This window comes from Corythoichthys intestinalis, chromosome 20 (genome assembly GCF_030265065.1).
Source record: "Corythoichthys intestinalis isolate RoL2023-P3 chromosome 20, ASM3026506v1, whole genome shotgun sequence".
Taxonomy (NCBI): Eukaryota; Metazoa; Chordata; class Actinopteri; order Syngnathiformes; family Syngnathidae; genus Corythoichthys; species Corythoichthys intestinalis.
Window position 1 is genome coordinate 29,888,844 of NC_080414.1, and position 27,583 is coordinate 29,916,426.

The following is a 27,583-nucleotide window of genomic DNA, read 5'->3' on the forward strand; positions in this document are numbered from 1 at the left end:
TTTACTTAAGTATGTTTTTTCTTTGATACTTTTACTTCATTATTTTTTGCCACTGTATCTGTACTTTTACTTAACTAAAAAAAAAAGTGAGTACAGTGGTACCTTGACATACAGTGTATCACAAAATTGAGTACACCCCTCGGATTTCTGAAGATATTTAAGTATATCTTTTCATGGGACAACACTGACCAAATTAAAACTTCGACACAATGAAAAGTAGTCTGTGTGCAGCTTATATAATACAGTTAATTTATTTTCCCCTCAAAATATAGCCATGAATATCTAAACTCCAGGCAACAAAAGTGAGTACACCACATAGAAACTACATACATCCCTGAATGTTCAAATTGAGTACTGCTTGTCATTTTCCCTCCAAAATGTCATGTGACTCATTACAGTAGTGCTGCCAGCATTGCTGCAGAGATTGAAGAGGTGGGGGGTCAGCCTGTTAGTGCTCAGACCATACGCCACACTTTACATCAAATTGGTGTGCATGGCTGTCACCCCAGGAGGAAGCCTCTTCTGAAGACGGTACCCAAGAAAGCCCGCCCGTCTCATCTGACCATAGAACATGGTTCCAGTAATCCATGTGCTTTTTTGACATGTCTTCAGCAAACTGTTTGCGGGCTTTCTTGTGTAATGTCTTCAGAAGAGGGTTCTTCCTGGCGTGACATGGGAGATTTTATTCTGGGAGAAATCAACATGGGTTCCAAGAAGGTTAGTGCAGGTGGTAAAAAAAAAGGAAAGGTGACTCTTACCATTAAAATGAAATGGAAATGAAAGAAAAATTAGAGCATAGTGTGCGCGTCCCTGACCTTGCTCGACAATACGGCCGTAGAATGTCTACAATCCCGACGGTCCTCCTCCGACCTCCGTTCGCCAGTCTTTATAAGTTGAGGTGACAATTTTTATTGTGGTAACATAGCCAAAGAAATCACCAGCTTGGTCTGATTTTTAATCATTTATTTCAGAACTTGTGCAACATAAAACGCCTACTGTCCGCCGCAGCTGACGCTAACAAAAGAATGTGAAGAGTAAAAGTGAAAACTCTAATGCATCTCTTTCTCTGTTACTTCAGCCAAGCAAAACACATGCGCTACATTACAACCAGATTTGTTACATTATTACAGGTATTATTATTATTACTATTATTACTATCATTATTCCGATTTTATTCATAATTTAATTTTGCTCTGTATAATTGCGATTTGCAATAGTACCAGCAGTATTTATTAAGGATTTAGTGTAGGTTTTTATGCTGTGGAACGAATTAATGGAATTATAATATATTCTTATGGGAAAATCCTGCTTGACATTCGACCATTTCAACTTAAAAACAAGGTCCTGGAACGAATTAACTTCGTATGTAGAGTTCAGCGCAGAATACTCAGAGAGGTAAAAAAGAACCCTAGAGTGTAGTTCAGTCAGTGTACTTCATCTACCATTGTATAAATCATACACTTATACAACACATTTTTTTATGCTTGTACCCTTACTTACGAGTGGTCCAGCTTTTTTCCAGCCACAAATTGTTGCTCAATTTTTTTTGTTTTACTGCATGCCTAAATTAAAGTTCAGCGCAAGCTCAGTTACTCCACTACCACAGTTAAGTGAATGATATTTGGAGGCTGAAACGGATTAAGTTCATTTTAATAGGGGACATTGATCGAATGTATCGTATTAGTGAGGGTTATGAGCTTGCTTGTGTCGTGCGCCACTGTAATCATTGTTGTCTTCATTAAAAAATAAAATGGATCAAAATGTTTTCCCTGTAATAATATTCAATTAGTTTTATTCTAAAAATATCTACCCAAACACTCATAATAAGGAGGTTCAGAATAGTTTCCTAAAATTGTGTTGTAGAGTCCAAGGTCATTTCAAGTGACCACTCTGCTTAATCATCTCTTCTGTCAGTGCTTTTTCCGATTGTGGAGTTATTTTGTGGTGTTTAATTATATGTTAGTATGCCAGCAACTGGCTTGGCATGCAAACTACAACTTGATTTTGACTTTTTGGGGGGATCTGTAAGCCGCATTGACCTTAGAGAGACAGGAAAAGCTTTTTTTTTTCACCCCCTTTATCATGTAGGGTAAGGTTCCTGCTTGCTGCCTTTCGGTTGACTGTAACACACACAGTTTTGAGAGTACTGTGAGTTTAAGGAAGTGACAGCATTGTTGTTTTCAATTTTTGGTAGGTTCGAAATTCTGCGACATACCCGTAAGGTTGTCTAAATGCAACTCTTGAGAAAAACACCAACTGAAAAATACAAAACAGTATTTAAATGGCATCGGCTTTGCATTAAGTCATCCTAGGTGGGGGGTGAGTAGGATTTGACACATCAGGGAATATTTGACAATATCACTCTGTGAGAGTCTTGGCTCTAATAAACGTTATGTCCTTAAAAATTTGCTTCTGCAATGTCAGTTAATTACCTCATTGTTTGCTGCGACGCTCACAGGCAAACCTTCACGGTAAATGTCACCGTGATATTTTCCCTTTGAAAAGCTTCCCACATCTCTGTTATGGCACTATGGATTAACCCAGTTCATTGAGGAACAAAACTAAGAACCTGGCCCGGCAGGGGACTTGTGATCCTCTATAGCAGGGGTAGCCAACTCCGGTCCTCGAGGACCCTTATCCAGCTTGTTTTCCATGTCTCCCTCCTTTAAAACACCTGAATCAAATGATCAGCTCATCAGTAAGCTCTGCAGGAGCCTGATAACGATCCAGATAATTTGAGTCAGGTGTGTTGGAGGAGGGAGACATGGAAAACAAGCTGGTCACACTATGTGAAGTTCAAAGGGTTTTTGGGACAATAGGCCCAGGCCCAATTCTTTACCCTAAACTTAACTAGACACAGGGGTATTGCGGATATTGCGATAACTAGATTGTAACCTTTATTATGTTTGCAAGTCATTTAATGTTGCGAATCAATCGTTAAAGTAGTTAAAATTGCTCCCGTTATTGCATTAGTTCCCTTTTGTCTACTTTCGACATTAGAAAGTTTTAAAACCGTTTCATCATTTAAAGACAGATTCAAGTCAAGATTTTGCAGACTTAGGAGTATTTTAGATAAAAAAGTTACTTAGGTTCACTAGGAAGGTTCTTTACAACAGAGCTTTCCTAAGAAGTCTACTGCTTTAAGATGGCGGCTGTTTACTAACACCAGCGAGTCTGTCATTTCGCATCTAGCTCGCTATACAGTATTTTTCGGACTATAAGTAGCAGTTTTTTTTCAAAATTTGGCTGGGGGTGCGACTTATACTCAAGAGCGACTTATGTGTGAAATTATTAACACATTATGGTATCATTTCACATGTTATTTTGGTGTTTTGGAGTGACACTGATGGTTTGGTAAACTTGTTAGCATGTTCTTTATGCTATAGTTATCTGAATAACTCTTAATAGCTATGGCCACGGTCACGTTCTGCCTTTGGCAATGTGTGTTCAATTGTATTATTGACTTTTTTATATTGAAATGCATGCTTTTAGTTTGTGGCGCTTTCACGCCCATGTGAGGGCGCACTCGCACTTGTTTACGCGAAGAAGAGCGCTCACACACCAGAAGAAGACTGACAGCTACGTAGCGTCTCCGAGCGAGTGGGCGAGAGAGAGAGCGAGAGACAAGGCTGCGAACCTACGTTCATTGTTTATGCTTGTAAAATATCTCTACAGAGGCAACGCCAGTGTGTATCATCTTTTCTGTTGTTGTTGTGTGTTTTCCACCCACGATCGGACACTTAAAGCCAGTTGTGTGGTTGTTTGAACGATGTGCTAATGCTAGCGAATGCATGCTAACCGTTTGTGTCATTGCTGTAATAGCAATAGGTTGATGCGAACCTGTTTAGTATTGAGAATAAAATTTATTCAGCAAATTATACGGACGTCCAGCATCGTTATTTGGGAGTTTAGCTCACTGTATAGCCAGGACCGAGCCGTAGCGTCCTGGTGAGGACAGTATATTCGCACTTCGTTGTTCATGCACTGTACACTGTACACTTATTCAACATGTGTTTCTCTATTGTATTTTTATATTAACCCTATATTGCCAAATGTATCACATTTGATACACCTAAAATTTTATGATTTTGAGACTAATTCAGAATTTTGACATTTCTTTTAGAAAAAAAAATGATGGATGCAAGTCAACACGTGCGTCTGCAGGTTCCATGAAAAAAACAAACAGGATTTAGCAAGGGTTATAGATATCTGAGCACTTATTACACATGTTCATTTGGACTTTTCTTTTTACAAATTTGAAAAAAAGGTTTCATTAGGACCTTATTTTTCAAATTTTGGGATTCTCTGATGATTGCTTCATATTGCTGGCATTAAAGGGTTAAATTGCCTTTCAAGATGACATATCTGTTCTATGTGTTGGATTTTATCAAGTAAATTTCCCCCAAAAATGCAACCTATACTCCAGTGCAACTTATACATGTTTTTTTTTTTTTTTTTTTCGCTTCTTTGGGCATTTTATGGCTGATGCGACTTATACTCAGGTGCGACTTGTAGTCCGAAAAATACGGTACATGTGCTAACACAGCAGAGTCTATCATTTCACATCTAGTTTTATACACATGTGATATCTACCATAGCATCATGTGGGCGTAGTTTGTAGGCGGTCGGCCTAACCCTATTGGAGCCACCTAGCATCGCGTTAGCAATGCCGTCACAACTCCCTTCCCCTCCACTCCTCTCCTGCTCTGCTTTCTCAGTCTCTCATTTTTTTGCGTCATTCAACTAACATAGTAACGCAGAGTAATGAATGCCTTTACATCCTCAGTCACGGTGTTGGAAAGATGGGAAAAAGTAATTGATTAGAGTACTCACTACTGAAAAAAAATAACGCTGTTAGTAATGCCGTTACAAACAACACTGGTTGTAGCGCATATTCACTCAAGGATATGTACATACAACAGTATGTATGATCACTTATTTTTTGACATTTTGAGTTCAGGTGAGCTTCCCTTACGGTTGTTAGAGCAATCACCTCTGCAGTGACTAAATATAAAATGAGCAAAAGTGGACAATTCACAGTCTTCAGTGAACCAAATTATCTGGAAAAACATTTCTGTGGGGTAAAGAGCATGTGTACTGCAAACGAAAGGAAAAAAATACCTCAACATTGAAGACAACATGCAGTTCTCATTTAGACAAAATGTTAATGAGTGTACTTTCACTCATAATAAACCTCAACCTAACAGGGTAATCAGTAATTGAGGTCCAGACTTGACAGAGCCAAGCCCCTGACCTGGTGCTACAACATTGTTGTAACAGTTTTTATCAATAACAATAAATTGATTAGTTGGTCACATGCAATGGGTTCAAACAGTTTAATTAAAGTGCTTTGTCCCATTACCATCAACAAATCATTTAGAGCAGTTTACACTCCAATAGATGCGGGTTAAATGAGGCACCGCTTCGGTAATACACTGTTACAGCAGCTACAATAGGTTGATTCATTATGGTCTGTTTATTTGCTTGATGAACAGAAGAAAAAGAACCTCAAGTGTGCTTTGCCAGGGCTTAAAGGCGGCAGGTCAGTAAAATATGTTAGGGGATCCGTTTTTAAAACTTGGACACCACCAAAAAAATGAAGAAAACTTGGTGTGGTCAGCAAAATCAGTAAAATTGCTCTGTTTCCAACAAATTCAAGGTCTGGGGCTATTGGGGCAATCAGTCCTAATTATTCCTCTCTGGTTATAAGAGAAGCACTTAGTCTGCATCTTCTCCTCGCAATTGATCTTGAATGTCCTTCTCTCTAAGGAGACTTTAGTTTGTCCCATGTCCTTAATGCCTCTTTTTCTTCCTTTGTTTGCCTATCTCGCTCTCGCCTCCCTCGCTGTCTCTTGCATGCATATTAACAAAATGTGCCTGAAAGACGTTCATCCCTAATGCGAGGGGAAGTTGCAGCTTTATCGGCCTCCTCATGACTTATTCAGGCTAATGTGCGACATTGATGCCCTAATGGCATGCTGTTGTAGAGTTGCTAACAAATGTCAGGCCTTTAGTGTCCGCCCAGAGTCTGATTAATAAGCGGTGGCCGTCAATAGAGGCGGCCCCGACCCCCTGGTGAGATGTATAGGGTGGTAACCTGACAGGACACCACTATGGACAAAATACATAATGGACCATATGTTGACCAGATGAAAGTGTTTGCATGTAAGACAGGAATCCGATGACAAACGAGCTAGCAGAAGTTAAGGATCTTGCTCAAGGGCAATTTGGGAGATCATCACTATCATTGGACAGAACAGCTGCCGTCCATGGGTGCTTCCGACATAAAAGAACCAGCCCAGAATTTCCAGAATTATTTTAGTCATTGTTTTTTCTTAAACTTAGGCTGCAACAACTAATTGGATTAATAAATTAGTTGCCAACTAATTTGTCACTGATGTTTGCCAGCAACCATGAGAAGTCCTGTTTGAGTCCTTGTTTGTGTTTAATATAAGGCGCTGCCAGTGATTAGAGCAAAAGAGAGAGAGAGAGTTCCCTGCTGCAACTGTTGCTGCTGGGTTGCTAAATTACTAATATTACAAAGTGTCAAGAGTAAGAGGCAAAACACACGGGAGGAGATGTGAAATGTGAAAGTCATCGCCATTGAGCTGAAAGTAAATACACGGGGCGCGATGCGATTGCAGTGCCAAGCGACAATGACACACAACGTCCTCTGGCTGTGCGTTATCCAGGGGCGGACTGGTAATCTGTAGCTTCTTTGAGGATCACAGAATGGCCGGTGCTCTGGACGGCCGGCGTCCGCCATTCACACATCACTGTTTTTATCCCCCTATCCTCTATGATTATCTACAGTTCGCACCTAATCTGACAGGTGGCAGCAATGCGCCTGGCTGTTAACCGCCAATCTGATAGGAGGAGAACGAAGAAGTGGGCCATTGCCACAAGGCGCTGTGACCCTGAAAGACTTGCTGTGGCCCACGAAGGGGCAGGATAGAGCGATAAGAACTTTGGCGGACTTTCTAGTTGCCACCGGGCTGAGATGGAATGAAGAGGGTTACTTGTTAGGGATATTGCCAATTGTTATCCACCAGGTAGCTACAATGAAATAAATGGCAACTAAAGGGCTAGTATTTTAGCTGTAAAACAACGTATGCACACGCAGCAGCAATATTAATTCAGAGGAAATATAACAAAATATTTTAAAAATGAATGGTTTTACTTTAGAGTTTAGGTAGTTAAATTGATATGATATATATTTTTAATCATTAATATATCGTTTTGTTTTCTGGTTAATACTTTCCAATGAAGGTTATGTATACAGGATTTGTCTTGAAATGTTTATTGTATTTTCATTGAAATTTATTTGTGTGGCAAGATTAATTATGGCATAAACAATGAAGTCATTTTATAGACACAGGGGATAGGTGTTATTATAATGAATTGGATACATAAAACTTGCTTTAAAAAATAAATTATTTCATTTGTTTATTCAGGTTGATCATAGAGCTAGGGCAGAAGATGAATCCAACTCCAGTTCAGCCTTGCAGTACTTTGAGCGCCCCAAGTCAAACAGTCACTGTCTAGACACATTTTCTTCATTTTTCTCTCAAAGTGCACGAAATTGATGCATTTTACATAAACATAAAACATTAAAAAAAATTCTCCCGGGGGGCATGCCCCGGACCCCCCTAGAGGGTCTGTGTTTCCCTTCGTACAGCGATTCTTTTGGGCTGGGCTGAGTCAAAGTCCAGGGCTGCTTTTTAGTCCCAATCCGCCCCTGGCGTCATCGCTAGTCTCTGATTGGCTATGAACTTTCCGGTCTTTTCTGAGCACCAACAACTTCCCATACCGCTGCTTTTTTATTTATGACCCGGAAATTATGCCAAGAGGCATTATTAAGTACACTGCTAAGATGACACTCCCCTCCATGTTGACTTTTTCTATTTTGATGACAAGCATTGTTATACAATTTTTGAAACTTGTAAAGAACAGCAAATGTACAACAGATAAGACAACAATTAAACATCCATGTTGACAGTGTTTTTTTTTCCATGTTGACAAACTCTCAGGTGATTTGTCGATCAATAAATCCGTTGCTGATTTATTGTAGTGCTAGGAGAGAGCGATAAATAGAACCATTTCCTACTTTCTTATTTAGCGTCACTGGTCTGCGTGTGCACTTGTACGTGTACAAGGCAAAATTTCACTTGCACAAATATGGCATGGTCTCTTTGTCGCAAGAGTGTAGCAGATTTTCGCGTCATTGCGCTCGATCCATAGAAAATGCATTGAAGCCAGCGACCTCCCATGTGTTTTGCCTTTTAGATTGACCTTTGTGTTGTTAGATCCAGTGTGCTTCCGTCAGAGGTGAGTAAATGAAGCTAATTGTATTGTTTGTACTATTTGTTGATGAAACGTTACAACTTAGCACGGAGCTCTAAGCTAGTTTGCGATTTTGCTAATTAGTGTCTTAACACTAGAAAAAACCATGGGTCTTCGAGTGATAAGTGTCGTTTGCATTGTGTTTTGGAGAAGCATAAAAGCATTTGAGTTATTGTTAGATGGTAAAGTTGTTTCATTACTTTTTATAAAGAAACCACACACATAAACCCATTCATAAAAAAAAATGTGAAGTCTCCTTTCAACATAGACTCAAACTGTAAATTGTCATACAAGAGAGTGTGCTTTGAAATTGGATCGTATTTATGAATACCTGTTCCATAGAAAAAACTGATTCATTACAGCTCTATTACACTTTTTTTTTTAAAAATTTGAATTAACAAGACTTCTGTATAATTTGTGCACCAAGAAATTATTTTCATGTTTTATAGTCAGAACTAGGGCTATCAAACGATTAAAATTTTTAATCGAGTTAATTACAGCTTAAAAATTAATTAATCCTAATTAATCACAGTTCAAACCATCTATAAAATATGCCATATTTTTCTGTAAATTATTGTTGGAATGGAAATACACAAGACGGATATATACATTCAACATGCGGTACATAAGTACTGTATTTGTTTATTATAACAATAAATCAACAGGATGGCATTAACATTATTAACATTCTGTTAAAGCGATCCATGGATAGAAAGGCTTGTAGTTCTTAAAAGATAAATGTTAGTACAAGTTATAGAAATGTTATATTAAACCCCTCTTAATGTTTTCGTTTTAATAACATTTGTAAAATTTTCATTCAAAAAATAAACTAGTAGCTCGCCATTGTTGATGTCAATAATTACACGGTGCTCATGGTGCTGAAACCCATAAAATCAGTCGCACCTAAGCGCCAGCAGAGGGTGACAAAACACCAAAAAACAGAAGTAACAAGTGGACATTACACTGTGCTGTCATTTTAATCTGTTTGAGCGAGGCATGTGCGTTAAATGCGTCAAATATTTTAACGTGATTAATTGAAAAAATTAATTATCGCTGTGGCGGGGCTCTTGCTCACAAAAATGGCAACCGAAGAAGTATGATGGTTTTTAAGTGTTTTTATAAACAACGTTCCCAACAACTAAACAAGCCGTGTTCTGTGACAAAGTGCAAAAGTGATTATTTACAAAAGTTAAACATTTACCATACTTACAAAAACATTAATAGTAGGACAAATAAAATAAAAAAGGTGGTTAACTGGTCTGCACCACTACGTGACTCAAAATGACTGAGGTAGGTAAGGTAGGTCTGTCCTTATATTTCTCCTGGCCCATCCCCAATTAACTCAAAAAGTTCAGTTATCTGTTCAACAGCTCCAGTTTGTTCAATATTAGCTTAATAATAAATTAAAGAAAAATACAATCAACAAAATATTGGTAGTACTGCACCGAAATAACCTTTGGAAAGAAAAATACATTCATGTTGGCCAAAAACTCCACCCGTACGGTGACGTCACATGCTGGCGTCCCGCTCGCGACGTCATAAAACCAGGAAGTATATGCGCGCTCGGTTTTGACAGTTCAGCATGTGAATGGGAGATGACTACATGTGGAAATGTTTGTTAAGAGTGAGTACGGCATAACGATGTTGTGGCGGCAGTCTAGTGTGCACCCCAGACCACCGCGATGCCTGACAAGTGGAACCGGCAAATAATCAGCAGGTACGGCGTGAGCGTACACGCGCACGCGTGTGTGTGTATGTGTGTCAAATGAATAATATTGAAAACGCCGAGTCTGTTGTGTTTAATGCGTTATATTGCGGACGCCGAGTTTTCCCCGTGATTTGACGTATTATGTGGAGGACGCAGTGTTTCCCCCGGGATCTGACGGGGCTACTCAGTCACAATCGCCCGTTAACACGATAATTTTGACAGCCCTAGTCAGAACCTTTAATAAAAACTTTCAATTTAAAGTACTGTACATAAAACAGGTTTGATGCACTTATAACAGTATAGTTTCAGACTACAGTACAGTTAAGTCAGGTAGCTGTAATAAAATTATATTTGAAGGAAATAGTCATCCATTTTGTCTTCATCGTTACTTACAACAAGCCTAAAACAACTTCAAGTTAAATTGTGAAGGTAATTGAAAAAAGTGACAATCCGATTCATCGTTAGTTGTAGCTCTATCTTAAACTGTTTCCTATTAACCAAGTTGACCCTGTGAAAAGTCCAGCACTCTGGTGGTCAGCGAAGACATGAAAAGCCCATCAATAAAACTACAGAGGCAATACACAGCGGGGGGAAGTGGCATCCCAGGAGGGTATCTTTTTTAAACAGCTCGTGTTGCTTTACCGATAAACTCCCAACTATGACAAGGCAATTAACCTGCATCGTTAGTTCGAGAGGAAGCGCTTTTAAATGGAACCGCAAGGCAAAACTTTCAGGAGGGTTTGCATTATTGATCCGATGTCAGGGCCCGGAAGCGGCCGTTGTCATCGGGGAGTTGACACAGGCTGCGGCGAATTACTGGAATGGCTATCAGTGCCATCTGAAAATCAGCTATCATTGTTAACCACTAATGGGCTGTAACATACTGTTAGTGTGCTTGCTAATGCATTACAGATTAGCTGGATTTGGTTTCCTCCTCTTCATCTGTTTTGAAGGGCATTGTTACATGTGAATTGAACAGTTAGAGTTCGTCTGACTTTTTTTAAAACAAATGGGCTTGTATTCTTCTCCGACACAAAGCTAAAATTCTCATTATGCGATAGATTGGATGTTCACACATCTGACTATAGATCAGGAAGTTGCATGTCATGGCTATTATTTCCTTAATGAAGGTTTTATGAAATTGTTCATTCAAATTAATTATGCCGCAATAGCAGGTTCAGAAAAATAATTTAATGGGTTATAATAGAAAAAAAAAACTAACCATAATTTGGCTTTTGTACACATTTACGCTGAATAAGTAAAGTTTTCAGATTCAGGCAAAGTAATGGGAGAGAAAAATGGATGAAGATGGGATGGGTTTGACGTGTTGGACAATTCAATGGAAATATTTGTGGGTTCTTTCCGATGCCAACATGACATAAAAGGTAAGGTAGATAAAGTAATTGATGATAGAAGTGAAAGAATCCAATCCATTATATTTGCAATCATCTGTGATAGATATAGTGAGTCTTGATTTGAAACATCCAGTGAACTTTGACACCACAAAAAAATCTGGATCAGCAGATAACACGGACTGGAAAATGACATTGAAAAAAATATAAATATATAACTCATGAACCTTTGCTGTGTAATGTACACTTGGTTCATTGGGATACAAAAGGTGCCAAATATCACAATAATGTTTGAAAGACTAGACCAGAGCGCAGATAAATTACTGAGATGAATGAACGTGTTGACTTGTACTCTACTGTGGGACGGTGCAGTGTATTATGTAAAATGTAAACTGTACAACAATTTAAAACAACCTTTTAACCCTATATTGAGAGAAATAATTTGAGGACATAAAAGTTGTAATAATAATTTGTATATAATTAATCCTCTGGTGCATAGTGGTCACTACAGTGGACAGCTACTGAAATGGACCTCTCTCTTTAATGCATTGGTTTCCGTGGTTTAACGGCATAGCAACATAAAGAGTGCCCTCTGCTGCCATACTCCATTGAGGTCAGTTCAGTGGTCAGTTAGTGGAACTGCAAGTAAATATCCTCTGAATCCAAGATAGCTGACAACCTGCCAATACTGCTATGCCCAAAGAGCTACAGTGGTAAAAAAAAAATATATATATATATATATATACATATATTATAATATACAATAACATCTGTGGGAAAGATATCTGTTTGGAACATGAAATAATTGTGTATAATATATAGAAATTTCATTATTCACCAAGATGGCAGAGTGGTTAGCATGTCTGCCTCACAGTTCTGAGATCAAAGGTTCAATCCCGGGCTCCGGCCTTCCTGTGTGGAGTTTGCATGTTCTCCCAGTGCCTGCGTGGTACTTTGGTTTCCCTCCACATCTCAAAAATATGCATGGTAGGCTGATTAAACCCTCTAAATTTTCTCTACGTATGAGTGTGTGTGCGGATGGTAGTTCGTCTCCTTGTGCCCTGTGATTGGGTGGCAACCGATTCAGGGTGTGCCCCTGCTGCCCATAATTAGCTGGGATTGGCTTCAGCACCCCCATAACCCTCGTGAGGATTAGCGGCTGGGAAAATGAATGAATTATCAACCATGTGTCCAATGAAATGGACATCATGCATCCCCAAGTATAATTTTGAACACGTCCCATAATTGCCCTTTTTTAATACCGTTTTGGTTATAAGTTCGTATGTATCGTAATTTTCGGACTATTAGCCGCTACTTTTTTTCCTCATTTTGAATCCTGCAGCTTATAGTCCGGTGCGGCTTGTTTGTTGATTTATTTGGGTTAATAGGTAACACTTTATTTGACAGCGGCGTCATAAGACATTCATAATTATGACACTATCATGGGCATTAATGAATGCTTATGACATATGTCATGAAGTGTTTCCGGCAAATTATGTCACTACCTCCATTTATGTACAGCTTGGATCTTTTACATCCATTCAAAAGTGGGATAACACAAAATGATGTCTGTCATTAATGCTCATGCAGTGTCATGTCATAAATATGATGGTCTTATGGCGCCACTGACAAAGAAAATGTTACCAAATTCCATAACTAGTAATTAATGAAACTAGAACAGTAACAAGAAATAATTAGCGAAGAAAATGAATTTTCATTTCTATTTACATCTGTAGAGCTGCAATGCATGCTAGGAGGCATGTGGGATGACAACAATGTTGACAGCAGGTGGCAGCAGATGTTGATTGTCTTCCCCAAGAGAACAGTGGTGGCCAAATGAAGCTTCTTGAAGCAATGACACTTTGCAGCTAATTGGTTCAAAGCTGGTTGTTGATTTGGTCTTATGACAGTTTTATGATGCCCCTGTCAAATAAAGTGTTACCAGTTAATATCTTTTGGTGTAAATATCCCATAATACAGTGAGGACTGCTGCGGTTGATAGTCCAGTGTGGCTTATCTATGAACAAATGCCATTTTTGTGTCAAATTTGGTGAGTGATGGCTTATAATCAGGTGTGCCTTATAGTGCGAAAATTACAGTAATCGTTATATTTAAAACATACATTTTTGTGCAGATTAGCTGTAGTTTGCATTACTATATGCATTTTATCTTATTTTGTAGACTTCAAGAGCAGCAAAGAGTAAGAGGCATTACAGAATAGCCAGGAAATTCCATCCAGCTTCAGTGATGATGAGTGGCTGGCAGACAACAAGTTTAATTGGTTTTCTATTGAGGCCTATACATTGTGCCTATAGTGTTGAAATTTCCCAAAAATTGTTGAAATGTTCATCAAAGCATAAAGGGATCAAGGGTTTCAATATTCACAATAGAACACAAATTTAAAAAAAAAATAGAAATTGAACATGTCCTAAGAAAAATAAAAAACACTTCATAAAAAAAAAAAAAAAATCTTGACTGAGGATTTCATAATTAATGCATCAGAGGGTTAAGGACCACAAAAAGCTTTCAAAGTCAAATTTAAAAAATAAAAAATAAAAAATAAAACTGGATTTTGTTGAATTTATTTCTGAGGTCATCCATTGTAGGGTAATTATTATTTATTTTTCTTAGTCGAGTAATTTTTAATCCCTTCAAGTTAACAAATACAGAAAAAAATTAGTGGGTGATAAGTGAATAAAGCGAATGATCAAAAAAAAAAAAAAAAAAAAGGAAAATAGCACGTTTTATCATTTTTGATCATCTTGTCAATTATCATGCTACATATCATTAAAAGACTGAAGCATATTATGTTGAAAAGATGTATCCATGAAGTCCACAGTCTAATTTGTTACTCATCACAAACACCGAAAGCTATTTGCCCAAAATAATTTTCAAGCATGGTGGTGGCATCAATAGCACCTCACTTGGTCTTGCTCCTGATGTTATCTATAAAAACTGATTTTTAAAGTTGTGATACTACAGTCGTGAAAGACAATATCTATTCTCAGAGATATGAGATACACTACTAACAATAATTGAAATATGAAACGGTTAGCTTTTTGTTTTTATTTGAATCAGATTCGTCCCTTCCAAAAGAGCACACAGCTATTTTAGTCACAAACGTCAAATTACATAAAAAGCTATTATAGCTAAAATTAGTGATGCATCTCTAGTTTTAGTAATTGTCCAGGTGCCCCACTCCTTCCATATGGTTTCCACCACTACATACATTTTCTGTGAGTAATTAAAATTACATTTATTTAACTTCTTACATGAAGAATCATTAAAATGACAATTTCAAGTAAAATGACTTTGTTCAATTCTGCTAATCAGTTTGTGGGATGAATCATGGTGGTCATCTGTGAATTACAATAACGTGTGAACCATTTATATGACTATAATGACATTTTATTCTTCTGTATCTCAATTTTATTTTTGCTCCTAGTCAACTCAGTGTTGGAAATAAATGTCCATTTACACTCAGTAAAATAAATTATTGCTGACATGAAACTCTCCGTTTTTAGTGGTTATTCACATAAATTGTTCATGATTTTACATTTACCACCAAATGTTGGCCAGTAATCCCACCATTTTCACATTCTTCATCAGATTCTGAAGTGCTTTGGGACACAATAAACGTATAATTTCCCTAATAATGTTGCATGTATTATTAACTGCTAGAGAGAAGATATGCTACCATTAGCCATAAACACAGCATAGTTTTACATTCACGCGCAATTTCTGCAAAAATACTTTTTAATGGAGATCAAATTGATGTGACATTTGGTTCTATTACTCATTCCCCAAGTCTGAATGTTATAACAATCATGTGAAAGTCGATGCCATTTTTGTCTTTTCACCTTTTCCTTTCCAGAATATTTCCAAGCCTCGTGTTGAGGTAGGGCATGATAGAAATTGTTCCACATCTGCCTTAAAAATGTAATACATAGGGAAAAAGAGTCAGAGGGAGAGAAAAAGAACATCAATTGTGAACATGCTGCTTTGCCACTGCGGCTTTCACTGCTTATGTGTGCCATGAGCACGCCTCATTACCTTCAAAGAGCATATTTAACCAGTATTTTGGGATGTTTCCAACATTTTTTTTCCTAGGGAAATTTTCAAAACAATTTGGTTTCACTATCTTTACGTTTGTAATTTTTGAATTATGAATAATTCATGTGAGGTTCTGGTTGGCCTCCTAAAGCAAGCTTATTCCAAGCTCTTCCTTTTTGGTTATTTTTCAGTGAGACATACAATGGCACCTCGAAAGACAAATTCCCCTGCAGTGCTACAGTTCAGAATTTGTCAAAACATTGAAAGTCACATACAACTTTGGAGTTTCAAACACTACCATGCTGCATAATCTCTCATTTCAGAGCATCAGCAGTGGGTGTTCTATTTTTTTATGTGGCATTTTGTGGCTTCCTCTGAAACCAAGAATGGGCCAGCCTTCTAAAAAGTGTTAAGACAATTGTGAGAGCAGACGGTATAATATAGAATGGAAGCTATATGATGTGAAACAACAACTGAGGGTCGCTGAAAATATTCATCAATTTGGAACAATGCTTTGAAGATCATTTTACAAGAAAAATCTAATCCAAGTGGTACAAAAGTGACAGTTAAAATACAGAGCCAATAATGTGCATCCAAAAGCAGATGTTTGTTTAAAAGAACAACATGGTCAACCAGCTGTAACTCGATTTGCTTAAATGTCTTCTGAGGTCGCGGCAATAAATATCAAGATCAGCCCTCCAGTTATTTTTTCCTGCTCTCAAGTCCAGATGCAATTATAGATGTTCTGTTGTATGTAGACGATGCATTTGTGCCTGCACACACATGCGATGAGTGGACAGTATATGTGCATGGTTTGCGTGTAGTCAGGTGTGGAACTTATCTCTGTCTGACGACTGATAGCTGCCCTTTGGGCAACGATGGGCTTGTGACCCTTCACCTTCACGACCTGTTTAAAAAAATGGTTTCTGTTGAGATTTAGTTTTGTATTCCTGTGATGAAACAATTTAGGTATTACCACATTAGGTAAAGATGCACAGATAAAATAATAAATTTTCAATTACAATATTTTTTTACGACTATAAGTCGCACCTTCCAAAAATTATGCAATGAAGAGGAAAAACAAGTCACACTGGAGTATCAGTCATATTTTGGGGGGTTATTTATTTGATAAAATCCAGGAAAGAACAGACATGTCATCTTGAAAAGCAATTCAAAACTAGGCCGGCAAGCAGGACTTAACGGGCCCTCATGGTTTGGTGCAACTTGGACGGCACGCAGCTCAGGGTGGTAGCAGATCGTCCACCTCTCATCATCTCATTAAAAACTCACATGTGCTCGAAACTCACCTGTTTTTTGTGTTGTAGGCATGGCTGACAGAGATGTTTTTGTATATCCTGAGATGAGAAATACATTCACACACCTAGGTGAAAAAAACCCTATTGAAGGAGGTCCTACAAAAAAAGGGGGCACTACTGAGCTGTGCAGTCACGCTCTTATTCAAAACAAAAATGAATCTTCTATTTGGGCCAATTTCAAATTACTTCTCCCAAAAAGTAATTGCGTTAGTAACTCAGTTTCCTGAATGTAATAGTAATTAGTTACTCGGCAAAGTAACTGGTGATAATTTTCATGTTTTGTTTTTTTTCCTAAAAAAACATAGGTCACACTATGTGAAGTATAAAAGGTTTTTGGGACAATATGCCCTAGCCCAATTCTTTACCCTAATTTACCCTTTACGCTGAATCAACCGTTAAAAGTTGTTAAAATTGCTCCCATTATTGCATTAGTTCCCTTCTGTCTACTTTTGACATTTGGACATTTTAAAACTGTTTCATCATTTAAAGATAGATTCAAGATTTTGCCGATTTAGAAGTATTTTCGATAAAAAGTTACTAAGTTAACTAGGAAGGTTCTCTACAACAGAGCCTTCCTAAGAAGTCTACTGCTTTAAGATGGCGGCTGTTTACACACGCATCTAGTTCCTATACTGTACATGTTGCTAATGCTGCCATGTCATTTCGCATCTAGTTCTAGTAGTTGTGATATCTACCATGTCTCCCATATCTACCATATCATGTGGGCGTAGTTTGTAGGCTATCGGCTACAGTCAGGTATTATTGGAGCCACCAAGCATCGCCTTTGCTCGGCATCACAACTTTTTTGCCTCCTCTTTACTCCTGCTCTGCTCTGTCGTCTCGGGGAGTCCGTCACCCTTAGACTTTTCTCGCATCATTCAAGTAAGTAACGCATAGTAACGCATGTCTTTCCATCCTCAGTAACGGTAACGGCGTTGCCAAGATGAGATAATTAATTAGATTACTCACTACTGAAAAAAATAACGCCGTTATATTCTAACGCAGTTATTAACAACACTGCCTATACACTGCCTGAAGAGATCTACTTCATTTCAATGGCAAATAAAGGGCTGTCATGGCAAAAAAAAAAAAAAAAGAAGCGACATGTGGACATGGGCCTTAAAATGTAGTATTACAAAAGGTAACTACACTGATCAACCTGAAAGGAACTGGACATGTATAAGTAAAATGAGTGACTTTCTTTTGCTTTTAGTTGGCGCTATAGAGTTGATCCAAATGACCCTTACAAGACCCTTCAGGGTGCAACTCCCAACAAGCACGGGAAGTTTGTCACAGATATGATGTTTATCTGCCAAGTTATGACTGTTCAAAATTTGTGGTGAGACAAAATGGCGATGGTAATTTTCTCTTACTTGTTTGGACCTCTGTGCTTTACCAAAATCTCAATATTTTAATCAGGCAACTGAACAAATGTTTTTTGGCTCCCCGATGCAGGTTTTAGGTCAATTGATTTTTTTTCCCTTGGATGAGGAGCCTGTCTAGTAAAAAAGGGTGTTCCCTGTTCCCAGCAGGAGGTGCCAGGCTAAATGTGTAATATTTCAATGCAGTCGTGTTCAGGCTGGGATACTTCTCATACATGCCAGATATGAAAAAGACTGAACCTTGCACTCTCGATTTATAAGTCATTTACTGAATTTGGAGTGTTGCCAAAAAAGGCTGACTTTGGCACCCCGCCCAGGTCAGGCCCATGAATGAAAACTCACCATTTTCATAATTTTAGATCTTATATGTCTCATGAACAGTCTCACTAAATTTGAGGAGGCTCCAAATAACTCTCTAGGCGCCAATGTCTCAAATGTGCACCCTATAAATCAAATAAAATTGCACATTTTTTCACATTCAATCCAAATTACCCGATTCACTGTTGCGTTTGACATATGGGCCCAAGAGACTTTTTGTTGCAGTTTTGTACAAGGTATCGACTCCCCAATTTTCATCACTCTTTGTTGAAAAAAATCTAATAGGGGAGGCCTTTTTGAAAAATTGAAGGGGATGATGTTGAGCCTTTTTGTTACGTTTTTCCGCAAGGTCACAAAATTATCGAAATTCATGCCAAGCTGCATATATCTACAAATATTGGTGAGTTTTCGAGCATGTTAAGGCCTCCAAATTGTCCGTTTTCATTTGGCATGAAGAAATTATGATCATTCTTTGAACTACAATAGGGCTCTCGCACCACCTGGTGCTCGGGCCCAAATAAATATACAGTATAATAGGGAATTAGGCTGAATAAGTGTACGGTATGCCAACATTACATGATGCATAAACAACAAACTGAGTCCATTAACGTAACATAGCTATTATAAGTTAGAGAAATATAGCATAAAGAGTATGCTAACAAGTTTACCAAACAACAAGTCAATTACCGTTTTGGCTGCATACACACATATAATATATAAACTCACCGTCCACTTTATTAGGTACACCTGTCTAACTGCTCGTTAACACTTCATTATTAATCAGCCAGTCACATGGCGGCAACTCAGTGCATTTAGGCATGTAGACATGGTTTAAGACAATCTCCTGCAGTTCAAACCGAGCATTAGTATGGGGAAGAAAGGTGATTTGAGTGATTTTGAACGTGGCATGGTTGTTGGTGCCAGAAGGGCTGGTCTGAGTATTTCAGAAACCGCTGATCTAGTGGGATTTTCACACACAACCATCTCTAGGGTTTACAGAGAATGGTCCGAAAACGAAAAAAATATCTAGTGAGCGGCAGTTCTGTGGGCAGCAGTTCTGTGGGCGGAAATGCCTTGTTGATGCCAGAGCTCAGAGGAGAATGGCCAGACTGGTTCGAGCTGATAGAAAGGCAACAGTGACTCAAAAAACCACCCGTTAAAACCAAGGTAGGCAGGAAAGCATCTCTGAACACACAGTACGTCGAACTTTGAGGCAGATGGGCTACAGCAGCAGAAGACCACGCCGGGTGCCACTCCTTTCAGCTAAGAACAGGAAACTGAGGCATTGGACAAATTGGACAATAGAAGATTGGAAAAATGTTGCCTGGTCTGATGAGTCTCGATTTCTGCTGCGACATTCGGATGATAGGGTCAGAATTTGGCATCAACAACATGAAAGCATGGATCCATCCTGCCTTGTATCAATGGTTAAGGCTGGTGGTGTAATGGTGTGGGGAATATTTTCTTGGCACTCTTTGGGCCCCTTGGTACCAATTGAGCATCGTTGGAACGCCACAGCCTACCTGAGTATCGTTGCTGACCATGTCCATCCCTTTATGAATACAATGTACCCAACTTCTGATGGCTACTTTCAGCAGGATAATGTGCCATGTCATAAAGCTGGAATCATCTCAGACTGGTTTCTTGAACATGACAATGAGTTCACTGTACTTAAATGGCCTCCACAGTCACCAGATCTCAATCCAATAGAGCATCTTTGGGATGTGGTGGAACGGGAGATTCACATCATGGATGTGCAGCCGACAAATCTGCACCAACTGTGTGATGCCATCATGTCAATATAGACCAAACTCTCTGAGGAATGCTTCCAGCACCTTGTTTAATCTATGCCACGAAGAATTGAGGCAGTTCTAAAGGCAAAAGGGGGTCCAACCCGCTACTAGCATGGTGTACCTAATAAAGTGGCCGGTGAGTATTATATATATATATATTATATACTTGTATCTTGTAATCTACAGAATGTGATTTTCTTTTCATTATTTTGTTCAGCCATTTACAGTTGTTTTTACAAGTTACCGCTAATGTTGAAACACAGGCCATGAGTGCCCTCTTGCAGATTAGTGTCAAAATAATTTGTAAAATGATATAATAATGTGTTAATAATTTCACACAGGATTAACTATGGAAAAACCTGCACTTTATAGTCCAAAAAATATGGTACGTCCCATTTATGGCGCACTTTAAGAACAGTAATATTTTGTGTTTCTTTTGACTGTTTCCAAATTTCGCAATTTGTTTTATCTCATAGTTGTATCTTTTCTGGAATATTGCCATGATAGTAGATTAACATGGGCCGAGCGGCCATCATTTGAAAGCGTCGTACAACTGCTACGTTTGAATAAACACTGCACTGACATATTATGTCATATTGTCTAATCTGTGGAAATCATTATAAACTAACTGGGTGTAGCTATAGTTTGTTGAGATATATATATATAATATTTTTACAGCTTTAATCTCTATCACTGTTACACTACTGTCATGAGTTTACAAGAACAAGTGGAAGTTTTCTGTAAATACAAAACAAGAAGTACAAAGAAGCAAAGCAATAAACACATTACATTTTAAATGAAAAATAAGGCGTGAATTATTGATCAGACTGCAACAAAGAACTGACAAAGACTGACAGAAGGGAGAAAACCCCTTAAATACAAACAAAGTGACAAGACAATGAGGAACACCTGGATAAGAGTCAAGTGGGAGAAGGAAGTTGATTGGGTGAATAAGGGGCGCAGGACACCAGGTGGAACTAATTTGTTAACAGACAAGAAACAAGCAGTAAAAATAAAACAAAGGCTAGCAGCATAACTAAATTAAAACAAACAAATAGACCATAACATTAGCAGTGAGTTCAGATTTAGTGCAGAAATACTAGTAAAGTTAAAAATTGTTTGTTTTTCATCAGATCTTCCATACCTATCCGTCTCATGCAATTTGGGAGCAAGCTTCAGGACACGACTGTCCATTTCTTTCCTCAAAGACACCAAGTAGTAAGCTGGGGCTTCATCTGTCATGACTACAAACATTGACAATGTTTTGTTCAGGCAGACGTCACAGCCCATGAACTGATCCTCTTTTGCTCCATAACCTGATGCTGAACATCTCTCAGGGAGTCTTTCCATGTGTAAAAAAGAAAAACATTTCCAATAATGAAACATAATTTCCTTGTCATGGTGTGTCAAGGTTTCAAAAACAATAGGGCGTTACAGACAAAACTTGAATGACACACAATTGAGGGATTCATGAGTTTGAAACAAAATCTGTTATCATGGCGACCTCAAAGTAATTTGAAGAAGCATCTATATAAAAACATTTAGGATGTTTACATGTACAGTCAGCCACTCACAGTTTGATTAGGGATATGCGGCAGGCAGCAGGGGTGTCAATAGACCGAATACAGTACTGGGGCAAAGCGGGGCACTGGCGAGTGAGCTTTTATTTATTTATTTATTTTTTTTTTTTAATCTTTGTAAATGCTTATCTACCATAAAAAGTCAGAAATGGTTCTTTAAACTACATATAACCAAACCAAAATAAAAGTTTCTGGAAAAAAGTAACATTTTTTCATGATTTTCAGCCATCAGTATTCATAATCAAAATTGGGACATCTCTAGTTGACAGTCAATTAGTCTCTGCTCATGCTCATCAACTTCCACCTCTCCTTCATCTCTTTCTACACTATGGTGCTCTACTTTGTCTGGACAGAAATTGGGATATAACACTGCAACAGTTATGCAATTATTCAGTGTTTCTCACCTGGTAGGTTGTGTGGTTTATTCTGTGTGGTTTTTAAAGTGGTTTATTCTGCCTAGGTGCATTACCTAGCTTACCTCTCTCATTCCTCCTTGGTTATTTAACCTTGCTGCAAGCAAATACTTTTCTAATATCCATTTGCAAGAGTAATGCTCTTTGAGTCAAATGGAAAGAAAAAAATAAGACATCTTTTTACAGATTACAGGGTCTGCAGTCACAAATAAAATGCTTGTAAAACAGATGGAAATAATGATGAGCACACACACAAAATTGTAAGTGTTATATCCCAAAGCTAAACAATGAATTCAAACAAATTGATTGTATTCATTTTGGTCATATAAACAAATAGCAATAAATCCCATCAGTATTAATACAGTTCAAATATCACATATAACATCAACACAATATTAGACAATGCTCTTGAGTAGAGCCTCTCACTTAAATCGCATTTAATTGTCAATGTATTCATAGCCAGTTAGCTAATCTGCTACTTCAGTTTGCGACCAGAGTAGTTTACCGCAGTTAACTGCCTGCCACGTAAAGAGTAAGAGTAAAGTTGAACCATTTACAATTACAATGACCAATTCACAATTCATTCGACCAAACAAACACCAACACAGAGTTAAAAACAAACAAAAAGGATGGGCAGTATGTCTGTCACTAACCTGTAAAGCAGGTGGGAAGATGTAATTTGCCCTGTCAACTGTATGATTGGCAGCATTATTTTGAAGTAACGCTACTCTTTCTTGAGTAAAAATTTTGACGGCTCTACCCGCCTCTGCACGTCGGTCATTTTGCGTCACAGCTATTCAATAAACATTAATGTCAGTGGAGCGTGCTATTTGAAATAGTTTACAATGTAGCAATCTAGACCTAATTTTCAAACGAACAATTCCAATAATTGGAACATTTGCATTAGTTTGAGTAATACAACATGTATCCTAAATTGTTGTATTTCTGTTGGACAACTCTTATAATAGTATTTTCTCAGCTCTGCTGTGTACACGTGAACTATTTTCCCCCCATCTAAGTATGCTAATCAAATTTATTTATTTAGCCCTTTCCAAAACCATTAGGGTCCTCAAAGTGCTTTACAACAAGGAAACATATAGTTCATGATAGATAAAAAGGCAGGAAAGTATAATTAAAATAAATAAATAAATAAATAAAACATTTTTTAAATGCATCGCACTAAAAGTCAAAACAGCAAATAAAACAATATAACATAATATATGAACACATTTAAACCCTTAAGAAATATAACTAGGCTACCTAGTCAGAAGGAACGGCCAGTCTAAAACAGTGGGTCTTTAGACGCAATTTAAAATGGCCTGGATTAGTAATGGTGCGGATTTCAGGAGGCAGGTGATTCCACAACCTGGGAGTAGCAACTGCAAAAGATCAATCACCACACTGTTCTTGACCTTGGAACTTACAGTAGCTGGTAAGTTGCTACCAGTAACTTACCAGTTACTTACCAGTTACCAGATTCAACTTACCAGTTGAATCATGCAGACGATTCAGCTGCTATAAAATATATTCATTTTGATTGTACATAGTCCAGTTGCTATTTTATTTATTTATTATTATTTTTATTCATTATTATTATTTCTCTATTTTTTTATGCTCTGTGTTTTTAAACGCATGTTTGCACGTGGGGAGAGAAGAACGCGCTGTATGTTCTACGTATATGCAAGTTTGACAATAAAGCTCAACTTGAACTTGAAATAGGACTTGGGAAGACCAACATTAAGTGCATTGCAGTAGTCCAGTCTTAAGCTTATAATGGCATGAATTGTTCTTTCAAGGTCATGGCGTCAAACATAAGGCTTCACTTTGGCCAAGAGAAAAACTTGCTCTTACAACAAAACTCATCTTTTTTCAAAGTTGAGCCTGTTATCGAATATCATTTTTAACGTGTTTCTTAAAAATGGAGCCAGAGTTGGGCTCAAGAGCATTTATCATGGAAGGCGTGCTGAAAGTTATACATTGTTTTGCTGTCGTTAAGATGCAAAAAGTTTTGTGCTAGCCACTGTATTACATCGGAAATGCAGTCAATCAATTTAGTGAGAGCAGTTCATTCGTTGGGTCTCAGGAGCAAATACAGTTGTAGGTCAACGGCATAAAAATGAAAAGAGATATTTTTTTATAATTGATCCTAAAGGTAATAGATTAGGTGCAAACAGAACAGGACCGAAAATAGACCCTTGTGGCACCCCGCAAGACAGAGAAGTTCGTGAGAGGAGGAAAATTCTCCTCTCTCTGCTGAGAAGGTATGTTTTAAACCATTGTAGAGCTGAGCCATGGATGCTTATTCATTTCCTAAATTACAAATATATACTTTATTCCATGTCAATAAGCAAAGTGCTCCAATGAGGTATTTCTCTGTTGCACGTCTCTGTTTTAGCAAGATGAAGGCAACTCTCTTGGCGTCACCACACCCAAAATTAAAGTGGAACCCTCAACGGCCTCACTCAAAGGGGGCTTGGAAGGGCACAAAGGGGGTCCTTAAACAGCTTTGTGGTTCAAAGGGCTTTATCGCCTCTAGAAGCTTACAGCCGTCAACTCCGCTCGAGCCAACTTGCTCTGATTGTGTCCTTGTCTTCAGGGGTTACAGTACTTGCCTGAACTGACAGATGCTCAGGACAGTCATCTTTGATAATCAAGCCTAGTGAAGGGAAGCAAGAGCCGACACATACAGGACAGATTAAAGTGGTAATATAGTCATTTTATCCTAAAATAACAGCTGCAAAATCATTTTTATGACACGCCGACTCATAATGTCTGTGTCATTGCCTACTGGCCGACTTAAGTGGTCCATAAAATTGGTGGACCAGCCAGGACACCTCTAGTGATCTTTTTATCAGTGTTAACAGAGCTGTTCGGAGTTGTGTGATGAAACTCAAATGTATATTTTGTAATGAAAAGTAATATATGTAATAGTGATTAGAGTGTATTCTTGCTTGACGTAATTACTTTTCCGCATCTTTGTTTTAGCAAATGTTATCAGTTGTTGATTCGTATACACTACATAGTTTGTGTTAGTACAATTCAACAAACGTAGGGGGAGTGGGCGGTTTAAAAAAACGATATATTTCCCACAAAGGCTTTAACCAACATTTAATAGAACTTCAATGTCCTTTCTGTGATTAATAGTGTACTTTAAAATGAGTAGGGCAATTGATGTTCTTCTTCATGTGCCTGCGAGTAATTTACCTTATTAACTTGCTTACACAGACACTTTTTTGTCAAAGTTTTAAGAACCTTGATTAAATCAAGTTAATGGCAGCTGACTGCAATCACATCCAAATGTCCAACACAGTCTCTCCTGTTGCAGAAAGGCACATGAATTCTGAGGGTGTTGGAAGAGGGCAACACCTCATTGGCTTTCCTGTGATGTCCTCGACCATCTTTGAAGATGTCCTCCAGCTCCATTCACCTTTGAATTCTTATCACGGCCCAATAGATCAGTAGTGAAATATACCCTCTAAAGTTAAGAATTCATGAATTTTACAGAGGAATATCTTTTACCAGGTCCGTATCACCGAGGGAAAAGTTCTTCGCGCGGAGAGGAAGTTGCACTGTTAAAGTAAAAACAGATTGCAGTATTGATATTCCATGCTAAGACTCCTGTCATGTTGTTTGGAATTAACGCATAGGGGAGGGTCCTTGCTTATTTCATGGAAAGGTCACCTTTTTATATGCCTGATAAAGGTTGAGATCATGCATCTAGCATGAAAATGATGTACTGCATTCCATCCACTATGTGTGTGTGTGCAAAATATTGAATCAATATTAAGTGATAAAAGCACCAGCTAAACACTCAGTAGGCACAACATTAGGAAGATATAAAATCCAATACAAGAGCTGTTTGGGAGAATTCTGCTTTTGAAAATATTACCATGAAAGAATTAAGTAGAGTGCAACACTAACTTGGATCAATGCAGTAAAGTTTTACGCGACTATGTATAAGAACTATAATCATTTGTACAAAAAACTTAGATATATTTTTATATCTTTTTTGTTTTTTATAACTAGGGATGACTTTTTTATCATAACTAGGGATGACCTGATCCGATCACGTGATCGAAAATTGGGCCATTTTTCAGAGGATTGGAATCAGGTGAAAAAGATCAGGTTTTTAATTTAAAAAATGTATATATTGTGCTGGCTAGAGTATCCAGTGTTAAAAGCCAGTTGACATTTTACAGGATGTTACTGCCACCTTGTGGTCATAATTCCTTGCATCCATCATGTGACACAGTTTGGAACACAGGCTAATTCACTTGCACAGCACATAGCCTGTCGGTCGCACTGGGTGCTTTATGTTACCTTTCTGCCTTGGAAACTACAAGTCTGTAAGTACAGTGGTTTGAAAAAGGAATTTTTCCACATTTCTGCATAAAATCACCATTAAATGTGATGTGATCTTTGTCAAAATCATACAGATTAAAATACAGCGTCTGCTTGAACTGAAACCACCCAAACATTTATAGGTTTTCATATTTTAATGAGGATGGCATGCAAACAATGACAGAAGAGGGAAAAAACCCTCTGCCTAAGGAAACTTACGGAGCATTTTTTCCCAAACATTTTAAGTCAGGTGTGTACCCAATCACTGATGAGTGGTTTAAAAATGCCCTGCCCACTATAAAACACGCACCTGGTAAGAAATGTCTTGATGAGAAGCATTGTCTGATGTGCATCATGGCTCGGTCAAAAGAGCTGTCTGAAGACCTGCGATCAAGGACTTTTGATTTGTATAAAGCTGGGAAATGATACAGAACCATCTCTAAAAGTCTGGATGTTCATCAATCGACAGTCAGAGAAGTTATCTATATATGGAGAGAGTTTGGCACTGTTGCTTTTCTCTCAAGGAGTAGCCGCCCATCAAAGATAATGCCAAGAGTTTAGCCCAGAATACCCAAAGAGGTAAAAGAAACCCACCCAGAGAGGTAAAAAAGAACCCTAGAGAGTCCAATATCTCACATCTGTGCACACATCAACTATATGTAAAACTATGGCCAAGAATGGTGTTCATGGGAGGACTCCACGGAGTAAGCCACTGCTGTCTAAAAAAATAATAATAATTTTTGCTCGTTTAATGTTCGCAAAAAGGCACTTGGAAACTCCACAGAAGTTTTGGTAAAATATTTTGTGGACTGATGAAACCAAAGTCTAATTGGGGGTAACACACAACGTCATGTGTGGAGGAAAAATGGAACAGCTCACCAACATCAACACCTCATCCCCACCAGGAAGTATGGTGGAGGGAGCATCATGATTTGGGGCTGCTTTCCTCCCTTGGGGCCTGGACAACCTGCAGGCATTAATGGA